The sequence below is a fragment of the Pinus tabuliformis genome, chromosome 9, assembly GCF_031772625.1.
Source record: "Pinus tabuliformis cultivar Carrire ecotype Pingquan chromosome 9, CPIR1, whole genome shotgun sequence".
Classification (NCBI taxonomy): domain Eukaryota; kingdom Viridiplantae; phylum Streptophyta; class Pinopsida; order Pinales; family Pinaceae; genus Pinus; species Pinus tabuliformis.
Window position 1 is genome coordinate 1,896,841,449 of NC_142307.1, and position 10,698 is coordinate 1,896,852,146.

Here is a 10,698-nt window from a genome sequence, read left to right on the forward strand (position 1 = left end):
TGCCCTAAGGAAACAACTAAAGCTGCCACCTTCAAGGCATCCACAGAGTGCTAAGATTATAAAGCAAAAATATGAAGAAGATCTGATGGATTTGCTCTTAAAACTTAATGAACGACTGAATGAGACTGAGCAAGAACTTGAAAAAGCATTGAAGGACAAGTAGGGAGAGTCGACCTCTCAACCTCCCAATGTGATACCAGTAGTCTCAACAGCAGTCCCTTCAACCCTTGGAGTAGCACTAGCACCAAATATTCCAGTAGCCACAACATAGATGATTACAAGTACAACAACAGTAGGAACAACATGAATAGCATAGGGTAGCATTGCTAATTTAAGCACAGAGTTACCAAAGAAGACAGCAGTAAGCCAAATCATAGGGCTTGTTGATGAGCCCCAAAAATGGATAATTATTTGGGCTCATTCAACCTCCTAATTCAACTTAATCCACCATTCTCATTATTTTATTGCATGTTTTTTATTATATTTATGCTAATAGACTGAATTGGGTTAGTCATTATGCCAACAAGTCTAATGTGTGCTTTGTGTAGCCTTTTTGGTCAATTTGGAGACAAAATTGAAGGGTTTAATGAGCACTTGGCAGCCAAATTCGTGGGAGAACAAGAGAGAGGATTTGTAGGAAGGTGTCCCCTTCATTTATGGGCCCTTACCTCGAATTCTCCACCATCATCTCGGAGTTCAAGGGCCACCAAATCAATTAACCAAGGGCAGCCAAGCAAGTCAAGTAAGACTGCTGTTAAGTGCAAGTTTTGGGCAGTCTAGTCCCTAAAGTTTAGGAGGACTGTTGGGGTCCTCAATTTGTATAGATAAGAAGGCTTAGGGCCTCATTTGGGTTAGCCAGTAGTTAGTCATTTTGTATTCATTTTGTAGTCATTTTGTAGTTCGATTTTTAAGCAGTAGATTAGCTTTGCTTTCAGCACATTTTCAAGTTCTCCTTGTGGACAGTTTTTGGAATGTAACATTTCTTTTGATCAATAAAGATGAATCCAGCTTTGCACCAGCTCTAAATCTCTCTTAGGAGGCTGTAGCTCTTGGGGTTGGGCCCATCTCAAGTGCCCAGTACCTCCTTTGTTTACTTTCATGTGTTTTTGTTGCATTCTTAGAATAAAATCTGCTATTTAGCTTTAAATCTTGCTTTGATATTTAGATTGCTTTTGATGGTTGAAGTAGCGTTTTATGTTTAGAATAGATTGGTAGGATAATAACAAGAAAAAATCTCCAAGAAAAGGGTCAACAACACTCTCGGTTTCACCTCATCCTTATTGGATCAGGGGCTGGAATTGAAGAAACAGTGTTGTCCCAACAAAAACACTAGTTTGCTTGACCATGCAATCCTTAGTGTACTGTTTTCATTTGCAGAAGTTAGTTATGGGTTCAGATCTCTAAAATGTTTCTTTGCATGATTGATGTACATGTTTTTCTTTCCAAATAAAGCTTCTGTTCATTCGTTTTATTGACAGTTAGATTAGATTAGCTAGGACTTTGATTATTTGTAAGACTTTGCTGATTCGGTTAAATTTACACCGTGCAGGGCATCTCTACCACTCTCTCATCCACCTAAGCTTCATTGGAGCTAGCTGTTCCATCTCCTAGCTAGGTTCCTTGTCTCACATCTGTCCTCTTGCCCACGTAACCCTACCTTCTTGCTCCGTCATTGTCTTAGCCTTCTTTGAGCCAATTTAGCCATCTACACCTCCTCACCACTCCATCCATCGGTCCCTGGGCCACTTCAGACCCCTATCCTACCTCCATATCCATCCATGCATCTTCCCTCACTCACCCATCCTCCAAAATCCAATTTTTAAACATCCTGTAGAAATTTCTGAACATCCTGTAGAAATTCTTGAAACATCCTGTAGAACCCCTGCAGACTTCCTGTAGAAGCTCACGAATGAGGTTTCTTGATAGCCAAACTCTGTGAAACTCTCTAGAAGGGTGTTAAGGACTCCTTCGACCCTCTCTGAACCTTCCCAACCTTTTCCAATCATTTCTCCTCCTTGATCCACCCCTGCACAGTAAAAATCCAGTTAAAAGCACATGCATGATAATTCTAATAACTTATTCAAAAATACAACAAGACGTTTTCTTCAGATAGAGGTAGTCTAGACACATGTATTTTACCTTCATAGAAGTAATGGAATCTCTTTCAGTAGTTTTCATTCTCTCCTTTGCATCAGTAGGACTAGCTGGTAGAATTAGGGTTTTCTAGGGTTTGCGTTTTCTGTCAGTTTTTCAATCTCTTTTCGCAAATAGATTAGCTTCCTTTGAGTTAGCTTTCATCCACCAGTTAAAAAGCTTCTTCTAAGAGCTCATAGAAGTTGGTTTAAGCCCCTAGCAGACTTGTGCCAGCTGACCAAGTGACATCTGCGGCAAGAGCTAGTACTTGTGCATACAGCACTGTCGCTTCCAAGTTTGTTACGAACTACCAGGTTGATAAAATTAAAGAAGGGAGTTCCAGGAGTTGCAACATTATTGCTGCAATACTGGGGCCCACCACCTGCCTCCATCACACTCACAAGAATAGGAACATCACAACATCAATTTACCTTTTCTCCTATCTTGAAGACCATTTGTCTCTATTTTCTTGTAACTTATTCATAGTCACCCTAGAATATATCTCACTCTATTAGGAGATATTTTTTGTTAAATTTTTATATAAATACTCCGTGAATTGGAGTATTGAGGGTGGATTCTTAGACATTTCTGTAATACTGATTATTTTGGAATAAAGTGTTGTTGGACAAAATTTTGTATGGCTTGCTGGATAAAGAATTGATATAAAGGAATTTTCACAGAATTCTTGAGTCAGACATCGGATCAATAAGTCTTCTATACCTTATGTTTTAAAGTTTTCCTTGTTTATTATATCATCTATGTTTCATATCTGAATGATAAACGAAAAAGATTAATTCATAAAGTGCTTGATTGCAATCTGTTTTCAATCGTTATTATTCTCAATGTTTTCTTTCTAACTAGCATAAATAGTGAAATCTTAAATGCTCCTATTTCCTAATTTATTCATTTTGATTATTTAGTAAAGAATACTTAACTACTCTTTATTAATAATCATTCAAGTTCCCTCTTTCGAATGTGTTGAAGGATTCTTAACTGCCCTTCACCCATTTTGAGTACATTCCATCTATTTTAAGTCTTTATTTGTTCCCTGTTTGATTACCTTTCCCTGTGAAACCATCTCTTGTTAAGAAACCAAATCCAGTTAAGCCATCTTCTTTGACTCCATTAGCCCAATGGCCTAAACTACTCAGTCCTACCCCTCTGCTATTGAATTTCACCAACCAAACACAATCAAAACCCTTGAACTTTCATAACTAGCCTAATATCTTTCAAAACAAAGCTAAAACTTAAAGAGAGAGCCCTCTCTGGGTACATATTTGCTAGATTTTGTACCTAAAAGTTGGTTTGTGTTACCTCGGACCCCTTTCCTCTTCCCAACAACTTCAAGGAAAATTTGAGTGATAACATGAAGTTTGTTACCCAGTTTAGTAAGGAGCTAGAGTTTAGATTCCTGGTAGTTAGGGCTTACTTTTCAATTTCCATTAGAATGTAGGAATAATGTTTGTAGGAATTTGAGAGTGTTAATGGGCAGTTTCTAGAATAAGATAGGGTTTGGTTTGCAGGTCTATGGCACATGTTTTGCTATGTCTCAAAGTCTATTTTCTTCGGATTGACATAATGATGTTTGGTCATTAAGTTAACATATACCGCATCCAACAATAATCAACCACATTACCCAAATATAGTCAAAACAAAGTCAACTATTATAGCCAATGTTTAAAGAGTTGTCCATGATCAGACTTGGTCAACCCTATGTTTACCACATTTAAAGATAGTCAACCTTGTCCACTCATAATTGTCCTCAGTCAACATAACTCAACCATATTAAATTATAGTCAACCATGGTTGACAAAAGTCATTCATTATCAACCTTAGTCAACCAAGTCATCCTTGGTCGGTCAAAATCAAGATTTTAAAATGTTTAATAATATTAAATTAATATTAATAAAGTTGAATAATAATAATATCAATATTAAGGTGGAATACTCTTAAACATCGATCATACATAACCACCTATTAATATTGATCCAAATTTGATCCATAGAAAGACTGTCAAAAACCATGACTGAATCAGGTCGAACAAATATCTAAAGAAATCCAAAACAGTATCAAAAACACCCTGAACTAGTGGTCATGGCAGCTGACGTGGAACGACGAGGACCTCCATCAAAGCGCGTTGACCGAGGCCCATGGAGACTACGCAGGAGGCCAATGTAGCTCCCGGGTGCCCCAGATCGGGAAACAGAGGTAGATTTTGATGTGCAATTAGTGTCTAGCGCTATTCATGCATCGCTGGGCAAACAGGGCCAAAATGCAAGAAACCTGAACACTCGGTCACATCGAGAGCCAGGAGACCGCGGGTGGAAAAGGTAAAAGCGCTAAAGTACAAAGGCGGGTCCCGCACTCTGGAAACTGGCGGTATTGATCGGGGCACCCTTGAATGGTAAGAGGTTTTGGATGAGAGCAGAGTGATTCCATACATCGATCAACGCGTGGCAAGCGGAGGTGAGAGAAAACCGCTGTTGATGGCGCGCTATCGGTCGAGAAATTCAACTACGCGAAACGTGCGTATGATGTCGGATCTGGAGGGCTCAGATCAGATGGCTGAGATATTGCCTGATGGAGGATGTGGAATCGATAGTGAATTAAGCCACATTCTAGAAGGGATTTGGAATCCATTTGACTACCATGGTGGAGGAAACATTCATTCATGGCGTAACTAAGGAAACGAACCGACGAAGCATGCTGGCGCCATTTAGAGGAGGACAAGTGGCCACTCCCTAAGCATTCATGATGACGCCGGATACAGGGAACTCCAAGCGCAAATGCAGAAGGCAAATCGAAAAAGGCAGAAGAGGAACCGAACAGGCATAGGGATCGAATGGCTAAAGCCATGAACAGAGACAGTCGAATCAGTCAGAGTTGATTTGGAGTCAGAATTGAGAGGAGTCCAAGCGACCAAGAGAGACAGTGAATATCCATCCCTAACATATTTGGATGGGGGATTAGCTTCCCGAGCTGACCCTTAGAGAACCCCCAATAGAAATAGAAGAATAAACCAAACTTAACAAAGGAAATTTTGAACCCTTATCGACAGAGGAAACTGGAAGTACTGAGAAGACATAAAAATAGTAACCCAATAAATAAAGTGAATTTTCTTACCAAAATTGTTGGAAATGAGACTAATAAGGCAAGATACATGCACCAAATGTCACTTGACTAAACCACCTAACCAAATCCACATAGTGAATCCAATCAGGTGTCCAAAGTACCAAGCTCACGAATGAGATTCCTTCTTTTTCACACAATACCCAATAGTGCATCACCAGGACCTGACTATCCCCCACGTAATACACATTCTAGCTCCATGATGGGTATAACTCCCTATGCAAGAGTTGTGAACGTTCTCCTTACAAGATCCACTCCCATACCACATGTGAATTCATAGAACACACTAGAAATCCAAACCAAGAACCATATGATTTTACCTTCCACCAAGTTCATCATCTTAACACGAATGAGCTTAATTGAAATAGGATTGTGCATGCATGAAGGGTAACATTCCACCCCTACAAATTATCAGGCAGGTCCAAATGGTGGTTGTCACCTTCACCAATCCCAAGGTTCCTCGCATATATCAACCCCTTCGGGGAATCCATTTCATTTTCCAGGATACTTTCCATTTGATTGACCCTATTATATCTTATCTCTAGTAGCTAAGGGGGTGAAAATTTTGGGTCACCTTCCTAAAAACCCTAATTATTTGGTCGATCTACTGCTCTATTGTCATCTCATCTAGTATGAGTGGTGATTACATAGGGAAAGAACCCTAATAATTCTTGGATCCAAATACCATAAGATAAAGCTTCCAACTTTTAACAACTTTTGACACTAGAGATCTATAAATAAGTTTTTGGGTTGCAGATTTTGCTATCTTGGAGTCTCCCTCAATCATTAGAGAATTTTTGAGGTCTAAAATGTGCCTCAAAACAAGAATGTACAACAAAAATTATCTTTATAAAAACAAATAGGATTCAAGATGATTATGTCAACCATGAGAGATGTTTCACCATTTTGGGAGTAAAAACGTAAAAAGATTAAAAAATAAAAATAAATAAAAAAACTATTTTTTCAACTCGTATTTTCCACTTATCTCCCTAACGTTTTATTCAAACTTTGAGTGGGAGAACTCATTGGATGTAGAATTTAATTCCTCATCCAAGGAGTACCCATGTTCGATACTTTTCATGGATCCTACTACATGAAAAATGACAAATACATGAAAAACATGATTGCAATCACATTTTTCAATGTATTTCTCATTTTTGCATGTAGCATGGTCCATTGAAAGTATGCAACATGGGTACTCCTTAGATGAGGAATTAAATTCCACATCCAATGAGTGCTCCCACTCAAAATTTGAGTAAAACGATAGGGAGATAAGTTCAAAATACATGAAAAAGTAGTCTATTCTTTTTTCCTTCTGAAATTTAATGATACAATCTAATCTTATTTCATTTTTTCCACTATTATTTTATAATGTTCCTTAGGAGGCCTATTTTAGACCTCAAAATTTCTGTAATGTTGAATATTAGAGAATTCTTCCTCCCTTGCAACCTACAATCCTATCTCCAAAGCTTTGATCTCCACAACATTATTGGTAGTATGCCCATAGTATCCTACATATATATCCATAAGATAGTTCCAAACTCATCCCCAAAGATTATCCAAAATCTTGTTGGACCAGGGTTGCCTTTAGAGGCTCCATTAAAGTTGAGTTTGAAAAATCCTAGGGGAGGAGGAGAAAATTTATGACATGATGCCTTTTTACCTTGATGACACTCTGAATTTCGTGGAGCTACCATTTCTTGCGAAATTTTCAAGTCCCTTAAAATATGCCCTTTAGACTAATCTACTTTCTAATCCTTTGCCTCCCAAGTTTATGAAAAAATAGTTTCCTTTAGATTCCTTTGGTCCTTCTCCATATAGTCTCCTCTGTAGACCTTAGTCTCTTGAAAATATTCATGGTCATCTCCTTCTAGACTATAATATCCCTATAAACCACATATTTACATTTTAAAATCATGGTAATAAGAAAATTTTATATGTTTAACGTAGTTTGAATGGTTTCCATCAAGAATTGGTTATGGTTATGAGTGCTTGCAACTACCATATGTATATATGTGATTATTCACATGACATCAGTTTGGACTTAAGGGGGAAACTTCTGACCATTTTGTTTGGGTGTTGTCACCTTCAAAGGGGGTTGGTTGAAAGCATGTTTGAATTAGACCAATGGCCACTTTTTTTTTTTTATCTTGGAGAACATTCTATAAAGGTCTCCTACAAAAGGTTGATTTCCACAACTTCTAATGACGATATAGATTTTAGTACAATGTGATGCTATAAGGATTTCATTCAAGAATGCACACGAAAGGAATTTAGTGATATGGTTTTGGCAAAAGAAAAAAAATATGGTTTCACAAGAAAATTATAAAAGGAAATCCAAATGACATATTTGAATTTAGTTGAGCTAAGTGGGGTTGGATGACTTCTACTCTCCTTCTTGTAGATAGAACAGAAGTTGGAAGTTTAGTTGGAAGGCATGGAGCAATAATAAAGTCAATTCAAGAAGGTTTTGATTCCATTGCTCTTGTTCTAATATATATTCCATTATTTTTCATAGTGGATTTATTTGGGAAATAATTTGTCGTTTTTGTGCATAGAGAGAGATAGAGTCAACTATGTGGATTTTTTTGGAAATATTTGATGGTTCTTGTCAAAGAGATAAAGAAAACCATGTTAAATTTATTTGAAAATAATATGTGTTCTTGGGCACTAAGATAATAGTAGTTGTGGTGATTTTCTTTTTAAAATATTTGGTTGTTTTTTTGCACATAAATAGAGTAACCCATGTTAATTTTATTTGAAAAGAATATGTGTTGTTGTGTGCAAAAATAATAGTAGTTGCACATAGCTATGGTCATTTTATTTTGAAAATATTTCGTTGTTCTTGTTGGTAGAGACAATATTAGTTATGGTGATTTTATTTTGGAAATAAAATAATATGTTATTCTTATCCACAGACAAAGAAAACTAATTGTGGTATTTTTTCATGAAAATATTACCTTGTTATTATTCTTAGTGGTAGAATGTAACTATTTCCTTTGTTTTAATGCATCTAAAATGACGATGAATAGACATGCTCGTATAATCTTTATGCATGTAAAATGTGGATGAATAACCATTTCTTTTATATATAAACTACATGCATTTATTAAAAATATGGATATATAGGCATGTTTTGATAATCTTTATGCATTTTATTTAATGCATGTAAGATGTGGATAAAAAAAGATGGTTTTGTATAATGTAATTGAGAGATAAAAAAAGGATATTTGAAATTTTTATATTATTTGTAATAACAAAGATTAAATTGCAGTTTATGTTGGTAAACATGGCTTTATATTGAAAGGAACATGTCAGTTGATACCCATGGTTTCGCTACAAGAAATAATTAACTAGGAATTATTACCATGGTTTTGTGCGTTTACACCCATGATTTTACATTTTTTTAAATACACTAATAGTATGATTTGCATATGCTAATTAAGGTGTTAAAAAGTTATGGTCTTGTACTTAATGATGCATGTAAAAGTAAAAGATTAGAGATGACTTTTACTTTTATTTATGCATGTGCAAGAAAGTGTTACATGAAAATATGTATAAAGCATAGAAGATTATTAGTGATTCTGACATAAAAATGATAACTGGAAGAGATTGAATATTTGGGCTTGATATTTCATATAATCATGATGTTATATTTTTGCTAATGGTAGTGGTTCCAAGAAAGAATCATGACTTATGTGAAGAATGGATTGATGGTTTCTAAATTAATCCTTTGAGAAATAATCAGAAGATGAATTATAACTAGTACTATTACTGTAGAAAATCAATAGAAATTTGCTACTACTGATGAAATCAAACTAAAATAAAGAGATTACAAATTCCCTCTACTATTCTGTGGAATAAAAAACACAATTTAGAAACACATGCAGCCATTAAAACTACAATAACACAATGATTTACTGCGGAACCCAACTGGTAAAAACCCTTTACTTCTTTTCATTAATCAGATGACAATAAGAAACTATTACAATGTCTTGCTTCAAATATGAAGCGCACCCTGCAATATAAACTTGTTCTCCTATTAATTGTCCTACTCTAGCCAACACTCAGCCAATTTAAGGCTCCAACTTCCTCCTATTTTCTTGTGTAATCCTTGATGAAATTAGCTCCTAAAATATAGGAATTTCCTCCTATTTTATTGTGTAATTCCTAAGAAATGATTCACCTGATTAACTGTCAAACTTGTACACTCAACTAGTATACAATTGACAATTACAATGTGCCTTTTCCTCCAGTCCAACTAGGAAATTTGAATTCCATGCATGTATGGGCTATTTTTATCTTATTGACTAGTTTAACTTAGAGATCACTGACTTAACAACAATTCTACTTGTCAACTGACGTTCAACTAACTCAACTATGACTTGAGCTCAGTTAACTGAGTTCACCTGAAAATAACCTAACTAGATTACTAAATTTTAGCAATCATCACATTCACAACCATGTCACACAAGTTAACTTCCATTCCAGTCATCCTAGTTATGTGGAAAATATAATTACTAAATTTGACTAATGCACAAGTCAAATCTAGCCTTTCTTGCTACACTTTCTAAAAATTGCAGGAAATGAGTTCATTACGCATAACTATTGCTACATGCTAGGTAATGATCATCAAATACATTTTACACAAACATATTGCAAGAACAAACAATGCATAATGACATTATGCTCGAAGAATTGTTGGGTACTATGTTTGAGAAAAATGACATCATGTTTAATGTAATGGCCTTTACTTAATTATTCTTGAATAAAATATTATGTTTCTTTCGTAAAATTTCAACAATGGACAAGGGATGGACTCCCCTGTTGTCATTAAGTGAGAGGAAAAAACCTCATTAAATTTTCAATAAAATAAACCTTTTTTGGTTTTTCCCTTTGGGATTTCTAGGGTAATATTGGTGTCCAATTATGTTATTTCCTATTTTGTTATCTTGATGATATTTCTACCTTGCATGACTTTGGAAGTCACTTCATTCAATGTGTTATTAACAAGCTCTCACTACTTGAACAATGTTAGTGACGCAAGCTATAAAAATATGCATTACGTTAACAAGTTGCACTAATGAGTATTCCTTTACACAATTTTATATTCCTTTTCTAAGGTTATTTAACTTAATGATTGTGGTTATATCATTTTTTGAATAGTTAAGTATGTATTATGTCATTTCTGGGATGCTACATGTTGGTGAAACTTGATAAAAAAAATAATCATGTGTATTTTGTACAAGGTGTACCAAGGGATGCTACACATACATTCCAGAGAAAAAGGCCTAGTACCAATGTCCATGCCCTGTTGACCACTAGAGCCTTGAAAGGAGATAGTCTATACATTTCTATAGTGACCCAAACGTTGTTTAGGGATCTATCCAAGTAACCAAACAAAGAGAGTCATCAGGTTCCATAACACTCCCACAA